Source organism: Bos mutus, chromosome 9 (assembly GCF_027580195.1).
Source record: "Bos mutus isolate GX-2022 chromosome 9, NWIPB_WYAK_1.1, whole genome shotgun sequence".
Classification (NCBI taxonomy): domain Eukaryota; kingdom Metazoa; phylum Chordata; class Mammalia; order Artiodactyla; family Bovidae; genus Bos; species Bos mutus.
In genome coordinates, this window is record NC_091625.1 from 50,905,067 (window position 1) to 50,929,046 (window position 23,980).

Genomic DNA, 23,980 nt, shown 5'->3' on the forward strand with positions numbered 1-23,980 from the left:
AAACTTCTGCTTCTCTCTCTCTCTTATCTACTAATCTTTAATCAGTCTAAGCTACATTCCTTTGGCCACTTACAAGAGCCTTCTTTCTAAAATTGCTCTTTGCCTCTTCAGTTCAGTTCAGTTCAGTCGCTCAGTTGTGTCCGACTCTTTGCGACCCCATGAACTGCATCATGCCAGGCCTCCCTGTCCATCACCAACTCCCGGAGTCCACCCAAATCCATGTCCATTGAGTTGGTGATTCCATCCAACCATTCCATCCTCCATCATCCCCTTCTCCTCCTGCCCTCAATCTTTCCCAGCATCAGGGTCTTTTCAAATAAGTTAGCTCTTCGCATCAGGTGGCCTAAGTATTGGAGTTTCAGCTTCAACATCAGTCCTTCCAAAGAACACCCAGGACTGATCTCCTTTAGGATGGATTGGTTGGCTCTCCTTGCAGTCCAAGGGACTCTCAAGAGTCTTCTCCAACACCACAATTCAAAAGCATCAATTCTTTGGCGCTCAGCTTTCTTTATAGTCCAACTCTCACATCCATACGTGACCACTGGAAAAACCATAGCTTTGACTAGATGGACCTTTGTTGACAAAGTAATGTCTCTGCTTTTTAATATGCTGTCTAGGTTGGTTAAAACATTCCTTCCAAGTAGTAAGCGTCTTTTAATTTCATGGCTGCCGTCACCATCTGTAGTGATTTTGGAGCCCAGAAAAATAAAGTCAGTCACTGTTTCCCCATCTATTTACCATGAAGTGATGGGAACGAATACCATGATCTTAGTTTTCTGAATGTTGAGCTTTAAGCCAACTTTTTCACTCTCTACTTTCACTTTCATCAAGAGGCTCTTTAGTTCTTCTTCACTTTCTACCATAAAGGTGGTGTCATCTGCATATCTGAGGTTATTGATATTTCTCCCGCCAGTCTTGATTCCAGCTTGTGGTTCCTCCAGCCCAGCATTTCTCATGATGTACTCTGCATATAAGTTAAATAAGCAGGGTGACAATATACAGCCTTGACGTACTCCTTTTCCTATTTGGAACCAGTCTGTTGTTCCATGCCCAGTTCTAACTGTTGCTTTCTGACCTGCATACAGATTTCTCAAGAGGCAGTTCAGGTGGTCTGGTATTCCCATCTCTTTCAGAATTTTCCACAGTTTATTGTGATCCACACAGTCAAAGGCTTTGGCATAGTCAAGAAAGCAGAAATAGATGTTTTACTGGAACTCTCTTGCTTTTTCGATGATTCAGTGGATGTTGGCAATTTGATCTCTGGTTCCTCTGCCTTTTCTAAAACCAGCTTGAACATCTGGAAGTTCACGGTTCACGTATTGCTGAAGCCTGGCTTGGAGAATTTTGAGCATTAGTTTACTAGTGTGTTAGATGAGTGCAATTGTGCAGTAGTTTGAGCATTCTTTGGCATTGCCTTTCTTTGGGATTGGAATGAATACTGACTTTTTCTAGGCCTGTGGCCACTGCTGAGTTTTCCACATTTGCTGGCATATTGAGTGCAGCACTTTCACAGCATCATCTTTCAGGATTTGAAATAGCTCAACTGGAATACCATCACCTCCACTAGCTTTGTTCGTAGTAATGCTTCCTAACACCCACTTGACTTCACATTCCAGGATATCTGGCTCTAGGTGAGTGATCACATTATTGTGATTATCTGGGTCGTGAAGATCTTTTTTGTACAGTTCTTCTTTGTATTCTTGCCACCTCTTCTTAATATCTTCTGCTTCTGTTAGGCCCATAACATTTCTGTCCTTTATTGAGCCCACCTCTGCATGAAATGTTCCCTTGGTATCTCTAATTTTCTTGAAGAGATCTCTAGTCTTTCCCATTCTATTGTTTTCCTCTATTTCTTTGCATTGATCGCTTTCTTATCTCTCCTTGCTATTCTTTGGAACTCTGCATTCAAATGGATATATCTTTCCTTTTCTCCTTTGCTTTTCGCTTCCCTTCTTTTCACAGCTATTTGTAAGGCCTCCTCAGACAGCCAATTTGCTTTTTTTGCATTTCTTTTTCTTGGGGATGGTCTTGATTCCTGTCTCCTGTACAATGTCACGAACCTCCATCCATAGTTCTCTGCTTCTTGAACCATTGCAAGGAGTTTAATTTTCATCTCTTCTACCCTGAGACTAAAATCACTGGGCTTATCCTGGATGAGCCACATGTTTTCCCCATCTTTCAGAATGGATGTCTTTTTTGGGGCTCCTACATAGCCGTTGGGCTTCCCTGGTAGCTCAGCTGGTAAAGAATCCACCTGCAGTGTAGGAGACCCCAGATCGATTCCTAGGTCAGGAAGACCCCCTGGAGAAGGGATAAGCAACTCTTACCTGGAAAATCCCCATGGACAGAGGAGCCTGGCAGGCTACAGTCCTTGGGGTCACAAAGAGTGACTAAAACACACTAAGCCCAGCACAGCACACAGCTCATATCCATGCCTCCATGACAGCATTTCCACACTTAAGGGCAGGGACTAGGTCATTCCCCTTTGTAACTCTCTCCCCTTCACACACACACACACACACACATACCCCATCACCACCACCTCCATCTCCACCACCGCCCATGCCACAGCTTTCAACACTGGTATCTTTGTGCCTTGTACAAAGTAGAAATTCAACACAAATTGTTTGAGTTGAATTGTTTATCTGTTAGCAATTAACCTCTCACAATGCTGGTGCAGTCTTTTAATAACTCTGCCTGGTCAGGCAATGTAAGAGTTCTTCCATTTCCAATCTGGGACAATTCATTACAGATAATTCTACAGGAAGTGACTGGCCCCCACTGAGCAGATGTCTGTTAGCCATGGCTATTGTAAGAATAACTAGAGGCCTTCAAATTCCATGTCCTCTCATGATCCATGAACTCCCAGAAAGACAGATACATAAAGAAGAAGTTTGTTTCAGAAAGCTTTGCAGTGTTAGCCAGCCTTTAAAACCTTATTTATTGTGTTCATAATACGTCAATTTAGGACTCGTGTTTGGTCAACTCTGCTGAAAAATGTTAGAACTGCAATCTGAGCTTCCTTTGTTGGTTTGAATTTTCCATAAAAGAATTTCTCCTATAATGAAAATAACCAAAAGAGCTTTCATTCATGAAAATATTCAAGGCATTCGAAAGCCTAGTACATGTAGGAGTACTTTTGTACTGGTCTTTTTGAAGAAAATTTCTTTTAACTCTTTTTTAACTGTATCAAAAGTGTTATGACAGATCTCTCAGCAATTGCCTCTTCACAAATGAACATAAAATAGACACTAATTTTTAAAAAGGATATTTTCATTGGGAGTGAACAAAAGTGGAGGGTAGATCAAGGTTAGTCTCACTCAAAGAAAGTAAAGATCAAAATGCCTCCTGGGGTAATGAGCTGAAAAAAAAAAAACAATGAGTTTTCCAAGGCCACTTTAGGGCAAATTTTCTATGGTAATTGCTTATTAAATGAAAGAATAAATATAAGCTTTTACTTGTTATTTGTTCTTCACCTGGCTTGGAGAAACTGAACCATACTTCCCCTAGTTTTATCCCTTGCTAAGTTTGAAACTTAGTGAAAGACTTGCTCATAAGTTAGAGCATTGGGAGTGTGATTCCTTGAACCTTTAGTCACTTAGCAATTTCTAGGAAGGTGGTCTTTCAGGAGATCTTGGAAGAAAAAATGTAAAATTTATTATAAAAGAGGAGAATGTTAAGGAGGACTACATTGAGGATAGGAAAGAATAGGATTACAGGTATTAATTTAAAATGGTCTGGAATAGAATTAGATTCTTTTTGCTTCTATTTGAAACAGAAAAATAGTAGATGATTCTGCCATTAATCCATTTAACCATCTAACAAATATTTAGTTTGCATATGCCATGTGTCATAATGAAGAGTAAGTGAAAGTCTCTCAGTTGTGTCTGACTCTTTGCTACCCCATGGACTAAGCAGTCCGTGAAATTCTCTAGGCCAGAATACTGGAGCGGGTAGCCTTTCCCTTCTCCAGGGGATCTTCCCAACCCTGGAATCGAACCCAGGTCTCCTGCATTGCATGAAGATTCTTTACCAGCTGAGCCACAAGGAAAGCCCAATGAAGAGTAAGAGTGGATAATTAAGATTCATAGAAGAAACTAATCATGTTATAAACCTATTATTTTGAAGAGCCTTATCCTATCATATCCTTTACCTTAAAGCATTTCATAATCCTCTGTCTTAAGGATTCCTAGAAGATTTTTTCAGGCTAATTCAGACTTAAATTCCAGCTACCACAAAATTTCTGGAATTTTCTGAGAATTATGAAAAGCAAAGCAGTCAACCTGTGCAAATGATGTTGGAAATTGCAGGATTGCTGATAACATTAATGTATTCTACATGTGGTCAAGTGTGTGTTGTAAAACAAAATGTCTAACATACCTAAAAATTAAGATTTAAATAATAAAAGTGTTACTAGTGTGAACATATGAGAAGAGGAATATTCTTTCCTGTCCCTAAAGTAAAAAAAAAAACAACAACACATAATTCATTTAGTAATTAAGAATACACACTCAAATAGCAAGGAGAGATCATTTTGTCTCCAAATCAACAAATGCCATTTTATAATGATAGTGCCTATTTTCAGCAGGAGTTCTTGAAACTAAGCACTCTCAAATAACTGTCAATAGGAGGATAAATTGATACGGTCTTTCTGGAGGATATTTTAATACATATATCAAGAACTTTAAAAATATTCATTCTTTCTAATCAATTTTGTGTTGATGAGTGAGAGCTACACAAGAAGGTAAATCCAAGGCTATTCATTACCACATTTCTTACAAGAATAATAGAACATCGAAAACCATCAAAATGACCAAGAATAGGAGATGGTTAAAAATTTAGATTGCATCCATGTTTTGTCACCTTTTAAAGCCATTAAAATCACATTGTAGAATAGTTAATGAATGGAGAAATATTCATTATATGCTAAATGAAAGAAGCACAAATGATATAGCAGGTATGATGCACATGTTGTTAGTCTGTTCAGGCTACCAAAGCAGAATACTATGGACTGGGTGGCTTAAACAACAGAAATTTATTTCCCACAGTTCTGGATGCTGAGAAGTCCAAGATCAAGGTACCAGCCAATTTAGTTCCTGGTGAGAACTTTCTTCCTGGCTTGTGGAAGGCAATTACCTCCTCTCTGTGTTCTCACATGGGAGAGAGAATGAGAGTAAAAACTTTGGTGCCTCTTCTTATAAGAATATTAATCCTATTGGATCAGGGCTCCATCCTTATGACTTCATTTAACATAATTACCTCCTAAAGGCCCTGTTTTCAGACATGGTCACATTGAGAGGTAGGGCTTCAACATACGAACGGGGAGGTATTGAGAATAGGGACAAACATGCAGCACATAGCAACGTGTGTGTTTGCAAATACACATCGTGTGTTATAAGCACATGGAAAAAGGCTTGGAGCAGATTTGTCAAAATATTAACAGTCTTTGCCTTTAGGTAGTAGGATTGGAGGTAATTTACATTTTTTCTTTCCTTGTGAGTTCCTGTCATTTCAAAATGTTCTGTGATGAATGTGTATTGTGTTTATTGGAGAAGGAAATGGCAACCCACTCCAGTATCCTTGCCTGGGAAATCCTGTGGGCAGAGGAGCCTGGCAGGCTACAGTCCATGGGGTCGCAAGAGTTGGACGCAACTTAGTGACTAAACAACCATCACCATTACATTTGTAATCAGAAAAAAAACACTCTACATAGTACGTATGCTTTTAATCTCACTGCCATAGCACCAATCCTCGATGATCTGACCATGTGCAGCATAAAGGCAGGTCCTGGAATGCCTCTGAGCAATGTATGCACAGCACAGTAGGGATCAGAGATTTGCTGAAGTTCCCAGGGAGCCTGTAAAAGGTAATACAAAGACAAAGCTTTCACGGGATTTCAAGAAACAGCTACTTCTCCAGGACAGCCTTATTATAAATGGGATTTTCGAAGAATATGAAAGCCAAATAAGAATAACTAATGCTAGAGGGGCACTTTTAACTTTTCCAAAGCACACTTAGGTTTATTAATTCATTTGATCTTCATAACAACTATGCAGGCAGGGCAGCTATTAGTATTCCTTTTTTAACAATGAAGACAGAAAGGTAGAGAGCAATTAAGAGGCAAACCCAGATCACATAATCAGCAGAGCAGGGCTGCACATTGGACCCAAGTCTCTGGCTCTGGGTCCAGAGTTCCTTCTCCTGCCTGTACCCTCTCACTCACAGGACTCTTTCCATGGTAGAGCCTCATGGGAATTCTAGGATCTTTTCAGTTCCTATTAAAACAAAATTCCTCAGGTTTCTTGTGAAAAGAATGATGCCAAGTAGGGCTCTAAAAAATAATACAATTCAAAAGGCAAAATACAGCTTCCTTTCACCCAGACTGGAGGCTTTGCACCTATAATGTGGTAAATATATGATGGTTTCTGGGCTTTAGAAGGTGCCATCTTTTTCCACTAAGTATATGGTATTGCTCATTTGCGTTAAGACCTGGATAGGTAACAACTCTTTAGGAGTGAAGTGCAGTGAATGTGCCCCTGGCACAGTGCTTAGGGACAATGCTCACTTAATTCTAGGTTGAGTAACTAAATGTGCAATGTAAGATTACGCAGTCCTAACCTCTATCTTAACTAAGGGTTTCCTATCTAAGGACATTGTTTTGTACGCTAGGTGACTTCACAGTTCTACCCAACGGCAGTATGAAAATATGAATTAATCATTTTTGCTTTAAATGCTCAAATATGGCAGTTTGGGAGATAGTTTAAAACTCTATTTTTAATGAACTGATTTAACTATAGATATTATAACTGCAAATAAAGCACATTTACAAAAAGCTGTTGTCTTTAGAATTGTAAATCTGGCAAGGTTTTTAGCAGTAGAGTCTTAGATAAATAAAAAGTTGCATCTTTTTAAACTGCGGGTGTTAATTGGGCTTTTCTTATCATCAAAAGGAGTTAAAAGCAGATGTTGATTTGAAATAACCCCTCATTGTGGTCCAAAGAGATGGCATTTTCTTTGATGCTCTTATTTGTTCTGATTTATTATCAACCAGATTTACCTGCTGGTCACATACTTATTCTGACTTGGAAATATCAACCAACAATAAGTAATTCAGGAGATAACTATTAGGAGAGAGGAAGGAGCCAACAAGAATGTCACAAACGCGTTTTGTCAGTGGACTCTAGTCGTGTCAAGGTGAGATAAACTAATCGTTTCACCTTGATGTGCTAAATTAAGTAGTGTGAAAAAATCAGAAGACAATGGTGAATAAAATGAGCTGAGTGAATAACTTGCTATTTCCTTGCATAAATACATTTTTTGTGATGATTAAAGCTTAGTGAATAAGTTCAGGAGTGGGGGCAGAGGAGGCAATTATTCCACACAACAGGAGAAAGCATCTGTAATTATTTCATGATAACTATTTAGAGTCAAACAGGGAAACTTATCAGAGGTTTGCGGCTGAATATTTATCTAGTAAGCCAGGAAAGGCAGAATTTGTCATTCTGGCTCAGAAAACTTGGGTTCAAATCCATCACTTTCAGAATGACCAAAAAATAGAAACGTGGTCATTGAAGAAAAGCTCATGTATAAAAAGAATAAATGGAAACACTGGAGGTGGTAGGGTTTGAGGCAAGCTGCTGAGGAATAAATGATAAGAAAGCCTGATCTCTTCTTCCTTTTGCGCTTCACTCTTTCCCCCTTAGTTCTTTCCACTTTGAGAACAACATTTATTGGACATTATACTAAGTTCAGGTACTGCGCCCATGGCCCTTGAGGCTGCTAATGAAGAATTCCTGCTCTCAGGGAATTTCAAGGAAGAAGATAATTTCATTAGGTGAATTCCTTTTTAAAAAATTAATTAATTAGTTTTTGGCTACACTGGGTCTTCGTTGCTGCCTGCGGGCTTTCTCTAATTGCAGTGAGCAAGGGCTACTCTCTAGTTGGCGGTGCTCAGGCTTCTTATTGCGGTGATTAGGTGAAACAGTGGGAGATTTTGTTTTCTTGGGCTCCAAAATCACCGCAGATGGTGACTACAGACACAAAATTAAAAGACGCTTGCTTCTTGGAAGGAAAGTTATGACAAACCTAGACAGCACATTAAAAAGCAGAGACATCACTTTGCCAACAAATGTCCATTTGGTCAAAGCTATGGTTTTTCCAGTAGTCATGTAGGGATATGAGAGTTGGACCATAAAGAAGGCTCTGTGTGTAGAACTGATGCTTTTGAATTGTGGTGCTGGAGAAGACTCTTGAGAGTTCCTTGGACAGCAAGGAGATCAACCAATCAATCCTAAAGAAAGTCAGTCCTGAATATTCATTGAAAGGACTAATGCTGAAGCTACAGCTCTAATACTTTGGCCACCTGATGTGAAGAGCCGACTTGTTGGAAAAGACCCTGATGCTAGGAAAGATTGAGTGCAGCAGGAGAAGTGGGTGACAGAGGATGAGATGGTTGGATGGCATCACTGCCTCAATAGACATGATTTAGAGCAAGCTCTGGGAGACAGTGAAAGACAGGGAGGCCTGGTGTGCTGCAGTCCATGGGGTAGCAAAGAGTCGAACATGACTTAGTGACTGAACAACAACAGCAAGGTGAATTCTTGCTTTAGTTAAGTGTTGCCCAATCAGAAGAGTTTCCACATCAGACTAGATATTAAAAGCATACTCAAAGGAAAAATACACAATGTTAATTAAAGTGTTACTGAGTGACAGCTCCCTTCTGGGATCGTCTGGTTTGTTGTTCAGTCACTCAGTGGTGTCCAACTCTTTGCTACTCCATGGACTGCAGCATGCCAGGCTCCCTTGTCCTTCACTATCTCCTGACATTTGCTCAAACTCATGTCCATTGAATCCGTGATACCATCCAACCATCTCATCCTCTGTCACCCACTTCTCCTCTTGCCTTCAATCTTTCCCAGCATCAGGGTCTTTTCCAACAACTCCAATGAGTCAGGGTCTTTTCCAACAACTCCAATGAGTCAGCTTTTTGCATCAGGTAACCAAAATATTGGAGCTGTAGTTTCAGCATCAGTCCTTCCAATGAATATTCAGGATTGATTTCCTTTAGAATTGACTGCTTTGATCTCTTTTCTGTCCAAGGGACTCTCAAGAGTCTCCTCTAACACTACAGTTCTAAAGCACTTTGGCACTCAGCCTTCTTTATGGTCCAACTCTCACATCCATACGTGACTACTGGAAAAACCATAGTTTTGACCAAACAGACTTTGTTGGCAAAGTGATGTCTCTTCTTTTTAATATGCTGTCTAACTTTGTCATAGCTTTCCTTCCAAGGATGAAGCGTCTTTTAATTCCATGGCAGCAGTCACTGTCTACAGTGATTTTGGAGCCTAAGAAAATAAAATCTGTCACTGCTTCCACTTTTTCCCCTTCTATTTGCCATGAAGTGATGGGACCAGATGTCATGATCTTAGTTTTTGAATGCTGAGTTTAACCCAACTTTTTCTCTCTCCTCTTTTACCCTCATCAAGAGGATCTTTAATCCCTCTTCGCTTTCTGCTATTACAGTGGTATCATTTGCATATCTGAGGCTGTTGATATTTCTCCCAGAAATATTTATTCCAGGTTGTGATTCATCCAACCAGGCATTTAGCATGATGTACTCTGCATAGATGGGGAAACAGTGGAAACAGTGTCAGAATTTATTTTGGGGGGCTCCAAAATCTCTGCAGATGGTGATTGCAGCCATGAAGTTAAAAGACGCTTACTCCTTGGAAAGAAAGTTATGACCAACCTAGATAGCATATTCAAAAGCAGAGACATTACTTTGCCAACAAAGGTCCGTCTAGTCAAGGCTATGGTTTTTCCAGTGGTCATGTATGGATGTGAGAGTTGGACTGTGAAGAAAGCTGAGCGCCAAAGAATTGATGCTTTTGAACTGTGGTGCTAGAGAAGACTCTTGAGAGTCCCTTGGACTGCAAGGAGATCCAACCAGTTTATTCTAAAGGAGATCAGTCCTGGGTGTTCTTTGGAAGGAATGATGCTAAAGCTGAAACTCCAATACTTTGGCCACCTCATACGAAGAGTTGACTCATTGGAAAAGACTCTGATGCTGGGAGGGATTGGGGGCAGGAGGAGAAGGGGACGACAGAGGATGAGATGGCTGGATGGCATCACCAACTCAACGGACATGAGTTTGAGTGAACTCAGGGAGTTGGTGATGGACAGGGAGGCCTGGCGTGCTGCAATTCATGGGGCCGCAAAGAGTCAGACACAACTGAGTGACTGAACTGAACTGAACTCTGCATATGGGCTTCCCTGATAGCTAAATTGGTAAAGAATCTGTCTGCAATCCGGGAGACCCTGGTTTGATTTCTGGGTCAGGAAGATCCCCTGGAGAAGGGATAGGCTACCCACTCCAGTGTTCTTGGGCTTCCCTTGTGGCTCAGCTGGTAAAGAATTCTCCTGCAATGTGGGAGACCTGGGTTTGATCCCTTGGTTGGGAAAATCCCCTGGAGAAGGGAAAGGCTACTCACTCCATTATTCTGGCCTGGGGAATTCCATGGACAGTCCATGGGGTCACAAAGAGCTGGACATGACTGAGGGACTTTCACTTCACTTCATTCTGCATATAGGGCTTCCCCAGTGGCTCAGTGGTTAAGAATCTGCCTGCAATGCAAGAGTCACAGGAGACACAAATATGATCTGTGGGTTGGGAAGATCCCCTGGAGGAGGGCATGGCAACTCCTGCCAGTGTTCTTGCCTGGAGAATCCCATGGACAGAGGAGACTGGAGGGCTATAGTCCTTAGGGTTGCAAAGAGTTGGACGTGACTCAAACGACTTAGACACGTGCACACTCTGCATATAAGTTAAATGAGCAGGGTGATGATATACAGCCTTGTCGTACTCCTTTCCCAATTTTGGACTGGTCAGTTCCGTGCCTGGTTCTCACCATTGCTTCTGGAGTCTCCTGAATTGCAGGCAAATTCTTTATCATCTGACCCAGCAGGGAAGCCCTGTCTAGTTTGTCTCTCCCTCAAATGCACATGTATGTGCATGTCTATGCACATGGGGACCCAGATGTGTAAGTATCAGCATGTGTGTGTGCATGCATGTACATCTATACATGCATTTAGCACTTCATGGAATACTGCAAGCCCAAGGGCCTATGTCCAGGACCTTAAAAATCCTACTTTTGCACCACTCTTCTATTTCTCAAGTTGGTGATTTTCCATTCGTAACAGAATGCATTTTTCCATTAAAATTGGGCAAAGTAGAGTTCGGTGCCAAACTTGTTAGCCCTTGGCTGTTGGTTGCAAGAGTTTGAACTCAGGTTTTCCCCTTAGTGCCATCTGATGTGTCATGACATTCTGCTGCTGCTGCTAAGTTGCTTCAGTCGTGTCTGACTCTGTGCAACCCCATAGACTGCAGCCCACCAGGCTTCACCCATCCCTGGGATTCTCCAGGCAAGAACACTGGAGTGGGTTGCCATTGCTTTCTCCAACGCATGATAGTGAAGTCGCTCAGTCGTGTCCGACTCTTCGTGACCCCATGGACTGCAGCCCACCAGGCTCCTCCACCCATGGGATTTTCCAGGCAAGAGTACTGGAGTGGGGTGCCACTGCCTTCTCCAGTCATGACACTATACTGAACCCAAAAGAGGGGGGTGGACCAGGGCTGCACAGAAGAAAGTCTTCCTAGAGAAAGTGTTGTCTAAGTTAAGGACTGAAGGATGAGTAGGAGTTTGGCTGGGAAAAGACAGAGGGGAGGGAGCGCTTTTCAGGCAGAGGCCTGGGCAAGGGCTATTTTAGAGGTTCAAGAAAGGTATACATTGAAGGAACTTGTTTTAGTTGGCTAAGGCTGCCGTAACAAAATACTGCAGACTGGGTGGCTGCAACAACAGAAATTTATTTCCTCACAGTTCTGGAGGCTGGAAGTCCAAGATCAAAGGGCTGGCAAGGTTGGCTTCCTCTGAGGCCTCTCTGACTTGTAGTTGGCAGCCTTCCTGATGCCTCTTCAAGTGGTCTTTTCTCTGTGTGGTAGCATCCCCGGTGTCTTTTTTTGTGTCTAAATTTTCCCTTCTTATAAGGACAATAGTCAGATTAGATTAGGACTATGCTGATAGTCTCATTTTAAGATAATCACATTTTTAAAGACCCTGTCTCCAAACACAATCACATCTGAGAAACGGGGAGTTATGGCTTCAACCTATGAATTTGGGGAGGGGAGACACAGTCCAACCTATAACAGAGCTTAAAGCAAAATTTAATATCATTTGACCATTTATGAAAAAGGAAGTACTTGCCTGAATTCTACAAGCAAACCACAGTGTCAAATGCATCAGTATTTTGGGGAAACTCAAGAGAATGCATTGTTTCAAATGGCCCTTTGAGGCTTTCTCCTCTTCCTTCCAAATGGAACTGAAGACAACACTTTGCTCACATGAGTTGAAGAGCTGGGCTTGAAAAATCTCAGCAACTCGATAGGAGAAGTCTCAGGATTATTTTGTTAAACAAACAAATGGAAATCCTTGCTATTTATTTATTTACTTTTTTGTATTTGTCTTAAAATGATTTTATTGGAGTATAATTGCTTTCCAATGTTTTGTTAGTTTCTGCTATACAAGAAAGTGAATCAGCTATATGTATACATATATGTCCTCCCTCTTGAACCTTCCACCCACCTCTCAAGATCATCACAGCACACCAAGCTGAGCTCCCTGTGTTGTACAGCAGCTTCCCACTCTCTATGAGGTCAATTCCAGACAGTTCTTTCTGTCACTCAGGGTGAACTGACAACACTATGGTGAATGATTCTTGTCCCAGAATCTGGAGTGACATCAACACAAAAAGACCTGTTGAGCTAGGGTGGCACTGTGTAGAATCACTGTTATTAACATGAAAGGAAGTTCATGCATGTTTAGGGCATGTGTCTGTGTAAATTTGTCGTGAGAAAGGTCCTCACAGGTGAGGTTCAAGGCTTAGCAACACATGATTATGGTTTAGCTCTAAGAGAATGACCTCTGCCTATGCTGTCAAGAGCCTTGGATTCAAGAACAAGTTTTCCTGCTTTCTGTGATGCTTCCCAGGTGGCAGTAGTGGTAAAAATAAAAAAATAAAAAAGCCACCTGCCAAGGCCAGAGACACTGGAGAGGTAGGTTTGATCCTTGGATCAGGAAGATCCCCTGGAGGGGAGGACATGGCAGTTCACTCCAGTATCCTTGCCTGGAAAATCCTATGGACAGAGGAGCCTGGGAGGCTACGATGCATAGGGTCACAAAGAGTTGGACACAACTAAAGTGACTCAGTACGCACCTGATGCTGGTGTCGCTCCTGACACAGGCATTCTGTGGTTCTATACCCCTCCTCCATCAAGTCATGTCTGAAAGGGATCACAGTTAAAGAGGTAAGGCTGCAATTACTCCTTGTCCACATCGCCAGTCATAAATGATGAGGCAGTGTCAGAAAGCCATCTTCCTGTGCCCCCAGCCCTGTGATCGTGAGGATAGAACTCTTAATGCGAGGACGCCTGCTTTTGTTTTCTGGGCCTCTAGGCACTAGGCAGTGAAACCGTGCAAAACTTGGAAAGCTCTCGTCTGCATGATTTATGGCTGGAGCCAGTTCTTTATTCCCTCACTTTTATAAGGACCAAATTCCGTTAGAAAACTGGGGGGGAAATCTGCCAATCCTGGGCTATTTTGGGGTTTCTTCATCATCTCTTGACCTTTGATTTGACAAGCCAAATAACAAAATGAAAAATGGGCTCTGTAGTGTTGACCATGATTGCAACCAGAGCAGGTGGGGAAACAAAAAGTCACACCGTTTGGTGCAAAGGATTCCCAGCTAGCGGCAAAGGAGAAACTTGAGGATTTGTGCACAAAGTCCCAGTAAAGTAAATTATTTTAGGTATGACAAAGTATGCTTCTAATTTGCACCTATCTTTGTGGGATAGAAATGCAAGCTTAAGGAATTGTATGCCATTTTAAGTGGCCGTCTGTATCAGGCACATCTCAAAGGGTAATTTTGATGTCCTTGGCTTCTATGAGAGCATGGCTATAATATAGCTGGTGTTACTAATATCCTTAAGCTAGTCCACAAAGCTAACATTTAAAAATTTTGCTTACCAATGATCCAGATGTTCTTTACTGAGTTGTAATTGTGTATGAACATCAAGGTATTTCAGTATTGTTGACGGTTTTCCATTCTTGCTATATATAAAATGTCTAAATTTGAAAGTGAAAGCAAAGTAATGAGGAAATTTGCAAAGCACAGAAATACATTCCCCTCGTTCCCTTCCTGAATTTTTCTTGCAGGTAAAGAAGAAGGTGCAATGTGCAAGTTAATCTATTTAAATGAAACTGTAGCTTTTTAAGCTTCGAGGAAAACTATTTTTCAGACATTTACATGCATAAACAATTGCCCTATGAAAGCTAAACTTAGTCATACAATCTACCTAGATCTTGAGAACATGCGCATACATTAAACCAGCTCAAAATTAATAAAACTCTCTAAATTATGCATGGTGCAGAGGGTGAAAAAGTTGATAACAGGAACTGCTGTCTGCCTGGTGCTATGAACTTGGTAATGCACAGAGAGCAAGCCTATGGCTATGCACTAGAGAAGATCATAATAAGGTATAATTGTTGCTTGCTCATTTGTTTGAACTCCAAAACTATATCAAATAACACTTAATTATACACATAGAATACCATTACAGCAAAGAACTCGCACTTGAATTGCTCAGCATAAGTGAGGACATTTAATATTATTTGGCTCCAATAGGTGCAAAAAAAGATACAAAGTAACAGCTGCTAATTAATCTGGAGTTCTAGGTTTGCAACCTCAAAAGAAAATCTAAAGAATATTTCCTGGAGTTTGAATATGCAAAGTTTTAACAGCTCCATCTGGTGCCCTGCCCTCTGATTACCCAGAATGTTGGCTGGCAGTTTGAGGGACGCATTTGATAGCCGGCCAAGTTTAAAGGTCTATTGGAGGTAAAACAATGCCCACCCTTTAACAAGAGCGCCATTGTTCCTTAACCATGAAGCTCTCTGGCTTATTTGAATGTCAACAATTCAGAAAAGCTGATGTTTGGAGCCATCAAATAAAATGTTTTTGTGAAACAGTTTATTATTTCAGTGGTAATTATTTGAATCATTCATGGTAAAGGATGTTTGCTAATGAGAGCTTGGCACTGGAAATTCCAGAGAGACTGAATGCTCTTTGTGCTGACAAAAAGACCCAAATCACTGGAGAGCGACTGACTGGACAAATCATTCATCTATGCAAATGCCAGCCGAAATGGTCAGATGCATTTATTACCCTCCTCATTATAGTAAACAAGGCAGGAATCGTGACTGGCAGTTATCAACTTGCCCTGAAGTGTGATTTGTTCTCCTACCACTATTTAAATGAGAGGAAAAAAGGCATGCCACCAGGGGCTTCATTGGTTTATAAAAGAGTAAATGTCACATAGCCCAGTGCTTAAAGACTTTTGATTGACAAATGTTTTATTTGACATATCAAACAATGATGGTTTTCATATCAAATAGTCCATATTTGTTAGCAAAAATCTTAACCCCTTGAAGTTTGGCCAATGCTTTTAGCTCACTTCTGCCAAAGCTTAGAAACTAGAACACAGATGGCAAGTTACATTAAAGGCAATACCAAATATCTCTACACATAATGTGCAAAGACCTAAAAATACTCTGCATTGGGTGACAGAAATGACACAGTGTTTTATCACAACACATATAGTGTAAAATGTTCTTCTGAACTGATAATGCAAATTAAAGTGATGTTGACCTACTTGCACTTACTAAGTATTCTTCTGCTGTTTAGTGCAAGATAAGCTAAACATTAAAGAATTTATACAGCATATGTCACAGTGAAATCTAAATTGTCTGGTGTAACTCTTCTTAAATGTCACAACAATGTCACAACATACTCAGGGTTTCAGGGCTTATAGTTAAAGCCACAGTACCCTCATATAACCTCTAGTTCTCATGTGTTCAAAACTTTTCCCTTCTTGTTTCCTGGGACTTGAGTCTTGTGTGCATTTCCACCCAGCGAATATTTACAAGTATACCTCAAAACACCTGAAACCTGCCAGGCGGATATGTGAGCTTATGGAATCTTTAAATCCAGGTTGTGAGTTGACAAATGCCTCAGGATGGCCTGCTTTCGGGACTTTTAGGATGGTGTATTCTTCCATGTGCTTTCCTTCCTTTGTTGTTTTATTTTCAGCTGTCACCACCGCTGGCAGTGAGGGTCTCCTCTTTCTTAGAACCAAGATGGAACTGTTCATCTTGAAAAGCCAGGAAATAACTGCAATCACGAGAAGAGGTTCTAAACACACCCCAAACTGTGGTATGCTCTCCTTGCACAGAATACAACACTAAATTATCGTTTGAGAATCAACTACTGGTTAGTGGTTTGCATTCCACTGTTTTTCAGTTGGGTAAACTGACACATTTTGTGACCTGTATATTATTACCTTAAACATAAAAATAAATTTAAGTCATTTTCATTGATATAATTTGAGCATCCCAATGAGTGTTTTATTTAAAGAAATAGTAGTGTTCTTCCCTTTAAATGTATGGTTGTAAAAGTAGACGTTCTCAAGTAAAATCATTCATGTCATCTTGGATCTAAACTTTCTCTACAGAAGTATTTCCACTTCTGTAAGGTGCAATCACAAAAAGAAAACATGATTATTAGGGGAGAACACTTTGTCCCCAAAGCTGCTGTTTCCTTCTATGTGGCGTGTGTGCTTAGTCATGTCCAACTCTTTGCTAACCTATGGACTGTAGCCCGCCAGACTTCTCTGTCCACGGGATTCTCCAGGCAAGAATACTGAAGTGGGTTGCCATTCTCTTCTCCAGGGGATCTTCCTGACTTGGAGATGGAACCCACATCTCCTGCGTCTCCTGCATTGCAGTCAAATTCTTTACCGCTGAGCCATTTGGGAAGCTCTTGGCCTCTATCATCCCCATCACTTAGGGGTCTCTCTGGGTGATGCACTTGGGAAAAAACTGAGTTTCTTTCTCTGCTTATTGCTTTGGGGGTGAATCTCCTGGGGTGCATTTTCCTGGGCTGCCTGGAGAGTGCATGAGCTCTGACGTGCCCCTAGAGTGGGTGGGTTGGATCTCCAGCCCCTCCTGAGATTGAGTAAATCTTCCTCATAATTCAGGCTGTAGCATGAGGAAGCCCACTGTTGAGTTCATACATGAATGTTGTTGCCTTCAGTAGTTTTATCAGAAATGTTATCACCTTCCCCTGACTTCTTTTTTTCTTAATCAGTTTGGAACTGGAGGGAGGAGGGGAAATATGTTAATACTAAAGTGCAATAAAGGCCATTACATTAATAAGATTGGGGGAACATATTTCTTCTCAATGCAAGTGTACAAATGCGTTAGGAAAGCTTGGAATTCAGCTGACTATTCAGAGAGGCTGGGGTTGAACAAAGAAAAGACAGGAACACGAGAGGCCCACAGGAAACTTTACTGAGGGGTGCTTGGACAGGATGGTGAGACAGGGAAGCCCCTCCCAGCAGGAAACTTCCCAAGATAGCAGCACAGAGAGTCCACCACCTACAGGGCACGAGGGCCAGAGGGGAAACCGGAGGGGCGCTTGGTGTCTAGTGATGCTCCTCAGCTTCCAGGCGGGGAGTTTCTGAGTCTGGGAGCTGTGAAGGGCAACAGTGGTGTGAAGTCTTTTATAGTTACAGGCTTTGTCTTATTCATGGTTAGCAGATACTGGGTGCAGTTTTGTGGGGTGTGTAAAGTAGGTAGGCTCCAAATGGCTAAAAATACAGTTATGTGGACTCTATTTAAAGCAACTGGATGTGTGAGAATTTGAGTTTGGCGCCGGCTGGCTGATGGTCTGAGTCTGCAGTGAAGTCATAACTTTGGGGCCATTTTAGGTGAATGAGTAGGGGCTGTATCTTGCTCATTGACATAACTCTGACTCTATTAGTGGAGACCTGGGTTCGATTCCTGGGTTGGGAAGATCCCCTGGAGAAGGGCATGGCAACCCACTCCAGTGTTCTTACCTGGAGAATCCCCACGGACAGAGGAACTTGGTGGGCTGCAGTCCATGGGATCGCAAAGAGTCGGACATGACTGAGCGACTAAGCACACAGCACACAGAGGTAAAAAATACCTCTTTAGGACTAATGCATTAGCTTTTGTTCTCTAATGCCCAGGAATGTCTCTGGGGGTGGGAGTTTGGGGCTCAGGTGGGAGTGCCTATAAAAGACCCAGAGTGAAGGCACTTTTCTCTTCAAATGAAGGCTACTCCTGAAGTCACACTAAGTCATGGCTGTGATTTCCCTTTTCTTCTTTCTGACTGGGAAGCTTCCTGAGGACAGGGACATTTAAACAGATGCCCCTTTTCAAGCTATGATTTTTGCTTGGCTTCCGTTAATGACTGCAGTTCTTCTTTGACATAGAGATTTACATGTGTGAATTTGTCTAATCAAACCTGGGTTAGTCAAACCCTGCCTTTTGGTTTGGAGCTATCATAGCAATTTCTTGTTTGCAAGGAATAATTATAATCTTTGCCACAGAGCTTTCAGCAAAGAGATGGTTTCATCTTGTCTGACAATCACTGCTGATTGCTTGATGCTATGTGTTATATGATGTTGCTGTTCTAGTTTGCTCCCCAAATCCCACCCTCATTTTCCAACTACAAGTTTGTCTTCATCCAGTTGACTCTGCCTTTTGAAATTCTGCTTCCTGAAATGTTAGCCTGGTCATCTCTTCATGATAAGGCTATGGCAGCCTTGTTTATGTTGTCTTTATGCTTTGCCATGTTTGTTTTATAATTAGGAAAAAACTGTAAATGTACACATAGAAAATATGCAGATTCAAATGATCTCATCAGTTGCTTTCTGGTTTCCCTCTTTTTGCTACTGTACTAGGAAAGAGAGAGAGAGGTATAATTTCTATACAATGTTGTGTTAGTTTCTGTTGTACAATGAAGTGAATCAGCTATATGTATACACATATCCCTTTCCTCTCGGACTCCCTCACCTGCATTCTACCTATCTTAAGTCATCACAGAACTGAGCTGAGCTGAGCTCCCTGTGCTGTACAGCAGGTTCCCACCTGCTATCTATTTTATGCATGGTAGTGGATTTATGTGAAACCTGATCTCCCCATTCATCTTACCCTCTCCTTACCCCACTGCATCCACATGTTCGTTCTTTACATTTGCCTCTCTACTACTCCCTGGAACTAAGTTCATCTGTACCATATATTTTATCTCTGTTGATTTTACTTTCAAACTTGTGACTCTTCTTGTCAGTGCAAGATGGTTGCCAAATGCCCTTGGCTACAAGATTTCTGGCTCATGCCTACTCCGGAAAGTGTGGGAGTATTTTTTCCAATGCTGTCCTTTAAATTCCTGACATTTATTTTGATTAGACCAGTTTATATTATGAGCTTGCCTTTGAACCAATCACAGTGATTATGAAGTTTGCCATTTTGAGTGGATTACACCTGGGTCTACCCCTTAGGAGTCTTCTCTAACCCGTGACAGTGAGAGCTAAGTGTGGAGAAGGGGTGCATCACTAATCAAAAATTATCCAGGCAGGGTAACAACAAATGTCCACTCTGTCTTTCTGGCCATCTTCATGGGAAGTGACCAAAAGAAGAGTTACTAAAGTCACAATGTTGATAGTAGTCTTAGGACTCTCTCAGCAAATATCTGAAACACCTTTCTTGTGTTGGCTACATAGATTTTCATCATGAAGACTTTTGAAAATGATTTAATTTTCCATAAATTTCATATTGTTTAGCATAGAGCACCCTTGAGTTCACTACAGTTTATTTCCTTTTAGCCTTTGAAATATATGAATACATATATGATCAGCCTAACTTATCTTTGGAGGGCTAATTAACAATGATAAAAATGGTAATTATCAATGGTAGTAAACTCTTTAGACTACAGCAATGATTTCTCCATCATACTTATATTTTTGTTGGAGTGTGGTTGCTTTTCAGTGTTGTGTTGGTTTATGCTGTACAGCAAAATGAATCAGGCAAATGTATACATATACCTCCTCTTCCTTGTATTTCCTTCTCATTTAGACCACCACAGAGCACTGAGTAGAGTTCTCCATGCCATACAGGTCCCACCTTACATATATTGTCCAATAAATTATGATAGAAATTTTATGTCACATTTGGAATATTTAGCTAAAATTTTTGACAAGAGAAGGAAATACTTAAATTATTACTATATTAAATTTAATGAGATTAATGCTTAGAAAATGTGGTGTATGTATTCTAGATGACTCTGGGACTAAATTAAAAAGTAACAATTTATTAAAACACATATAAAGTTCTGTAAATCATAGACACCTGCTAAATCAACTATTGATAGACCTATAGTAAGAGAGAGACTGACTATCCAAAAAGATAATGGCCAGGTTATAAATACAAATAAAACTCAGACCCCAAAATCTGCAGCAACCAGAGCAGGAAACCAATACATTATCTGCAGTAACTAGTCTATGAAACCAGCCCACTGTAAGTTAGGCTTGTACTCAGACCACTATCTCCAGTAACCAACCCAGAAAGCCAAACGCTAACCTCTGTAATGAAATGGCTGGGGCGTGATTAATAACTGACTTCCCCAATAGCTTCCCCAATTGTTGTCCCTACTCTCAAATGAAGATCAACCAGAGAAATATATACTCTTAACCAATCTCACAGGATTTTGAAGCCCCCTGAGGTTTCCCATGCCAACAGTCTTCAGTCAAGGCATACCTGAAAGTTCTTTCCTTTTCTGCTATAAAGTTTTCCCACTCCTCTGCCTGCCTTTGCCTCTCTGCCAGAATGTAAATAATGGTGGCTGACTCTCTTGGTATATAACAAGTTTTTGCATAATTATCCTCTGTTCTCATTTGAATGGTCTTAGTTTTTTCCCACAACAGTTATCTGAGACGTCACACAATAAATGAATGCATGTATCCTTTAGTGTTTGTTAAGCACGCAAGGAAAACTGTAATGCTGCCCACTTAACATTTATTAGCTGCATAGTATCAGTTATTTAAAAAATATTTATTACTTCTATCAGGGTCTTCATCTTGGCATCTCTATTTTATAAATGGAACAACTTAAAACTGCTAAATTGAGTAACCTATAATAACTAAAAGGCAGACTAAGAATTCGAACTTGACATTTTCGTTTCACAACTTATCTTTAAACAAACATATAATAGGGATTGTAAGAGAAAAATATAGCTAGAACTAGATTTAATTTTTTTTTTAAATCAAAATCCGAGGAGAGACAAGATTGAAGTTTATAAAATAAAGAGAAGTATGTTTACCAGGAGCATCCTTTGATATTTGAAAGACAACATAAGGCAAATGAAAGAAATCGCTATTTTATTTGGCTGGTATGAAGCATATTTCTTAGTTGCTGTGTTCTTTGCACTGGGAAAGGATAATAGGTAAGTGGAAGAATTGTGTACTTAAATGAAAACCAAAGGCCCAGTTCCTGTCCCAGGACTGATCTTGTCTACCTGAGTAACCATGGTCAAGAAACTTCACCTCTCTGGACCTCAATTTCCTCATCTTCTGAAATGAGGTTTCTAACCTCCATCTGCCAGTCTATCGTAAGAATTAAATGAGATAACGTGTGGCATCTGATCCATATTGGTTTCTTTTTTCCTTTCTGTTCATAGTGCTGTCACTCTCAGAATCATAGCTGTACATTGATTGTATAGTATCATCTTTATTGACTTGCCAGTCATCCTTTCCAGATTGTACTCCTCTAAGATAAGCATGGAGTCTTACTCATCATCTCTGTACAACCAGTGCCTGATGTGATACAAACACTCTGCTAGTCAAGGGCTAGTCAAATACAGGTGAATGTGTGATGTGTGATCTGGGACTTCAGGAAGCATATGTATATGCTTTATATATATCACTTATATATATATATATATATATATATATAGAGATAGAGAGAGAGAGAGAGAGAGAGAGAGAGTAACCTTTATATATATATATATATAAAACCTCTTTATTTATGTATATATATAAATATATATAAAGAGTAACATGCATGATTGAATGACTAAAAGAATGAGACAAGATAACAAATACTTAAGGGATAAAATGTGTGGCACTGAGTACATTAAAAAAAAAAAGTGAAGTTAGGGAACACATAATTGAGAATGAATGAACCATGAGGTAGATCTTGGCAAAGAAGAGGAATTGTGGGGCCAATTTCTTAAAAAAATGAAGTACAATTGTTGTACAAAATTATATGTTACAGGGGTACAATATAGTGATTCACAGTTTTAAAGGTTACACTGCATTTATAGTTATTATAAAATATTGGCTGTATTCCCTATGTTGTATATGTCCTTGTAGCTTATTTTATACCTAGTACTTTGTACCTCTCAGTCCGCCACCCTTATCTGGCCCCTCCTTGCTACCCTCTCCCCACTGATAGCCAGTAGTTTGTGCTCTGATCTGCTTATGTTTTGTTATAGTCACTAGTTTGTTGTATTTTTTATATTCCACATATAAATGATATCATACAGTGGTTGTCTTTCTCTGAGGGCATGATGCCCTCCAAGTTCATCCATGTTGGTGTGCAAAGAAGAGGATTTTACTACTAAAAGAAAGGTGCAAAATGTAATGCAAGAGCAAATGCGCATGCATACAGGTAAAAAGAGACAAAATGTCTTGGAGGAATGGTGAAATGTGATATTAACAAGCAGACTAGCCATTAGGGACTGAAAAAAAAGATTGCATAGTTATAGCCAGATCACATGGGGCCTTCAGTTTGTCAACAGGTATATTTCTGAGTACCTATCCATACCTATGGTTGCAACAGCCTACAGACTCTGCTAAACCCCCTACACCCCAATCCTTGCTGTTTCTTGAACATTCTAAGCACCATCCTGTATTAAGGCCTTTGCTTTTGTTGTTTCCTCAGCCTGAAATATTCTTTCCCCAGACATCTTTTTGGCTGTTTCCCTCACATCCTTCAGGTTTATGCTGTGTCACCACCTCCATGAGGCCCACCTTGATCTCCATATTTAATACAGCAACTCCTCCACCCTGCTTCTTTTCCTAAATCCTCCAGAGCCTCCTCTGCACTTTCTTATTCTCAAAGCTCTAATCATCTCCTCACATACCATAGATTAATTTATTTATTATGCTTATTGTTTTATATCCTTACTCAAGGGTAAACTTTATGAGTAAAAGGTCTTTGTTTTGTTCACAGATGTAGGCCAAGTGTCTGGCACACAGTATCCCCTCAATAAGGACTCACTGAATGAATAAATGAAGAAGTGGAAAATATCCAATTTTACTACAATGAAAACAAGATTGAGGATTCAAATTGAAGTAAATCCTTTGCCAACCAATGTTAGGAATATTGATGTTTTAGCTTCCCAGTTTAGTATTCTGACCACTTTGGTAATACATTCTCAAACCTAAACAGAATTTCAGTATTTACTGAAAGTCACTTGAACTCTATAGAGGTAAGGGTAAAAAGAGAAGGTAATGGAAGGTAATGGTGGCTCAGCGGTAAAGGATCTGCCTGCCACTGTAGGAGACGAGGGTTCAATCCCTGGGTTGGGAAGATCCCCTGAAGAAGGAAATAGGTACCTACTGCAATATTCTTGCCTGGGAAATCCCATGGACAGATGAGCTTGGTGGGCTACAATCCATGGGGTCGCAAAGAGTCGGACATGACTTAGCAACTAAACAATGCTGGGTGAAGAGCCCGAGACTTCACAATGCATTAGTTGATGCAGAACAGGAAACTGCATCAGTGAACTTTGTTTCAAGAATGTATTAAGAAAGCCTGGAGTCTTAATTCCTTTCCTCAGGAACGCAGAAAGGTCAGGAAACTGACAGAAGTTTTTGATCTCCCAGATGAAGTTTCCAAATGTTTTTCAGATATTTAAATGTGGATAAAAGGTCAAACTTCTCGAACAATAAGTTACAATCGGAACTTGGTGCGTTGAATAGTTATACAAACTAAATCACCAT

General features: G+C 40.5%; 1 long non-coding RNA gene across 1 annotated transcript; it reads right to left on the reverse strand.

Moving 5' to 3' along the window:
* Positions 1 to 5,135: 5,135 nt before the first annotated feature.
* On the reverse strand, positions 5,136 to 14,182 carry LOC138989224 (uncharacterized). The gene is made up of 3 exons (XR_011465472.1): positions 14,082 to 14,182; positions 13,273 to 13,339; positions 5,136 to 5,857 (listed from the first exon to the last, which is right to left on the reverse strand). It is a non-coding gene; the product is annotated as an uncharacterized lncRNA (long non-coding RNA).
* Positions 14,183 to 23,980: the final 9,798 nt, after the last annotated feature.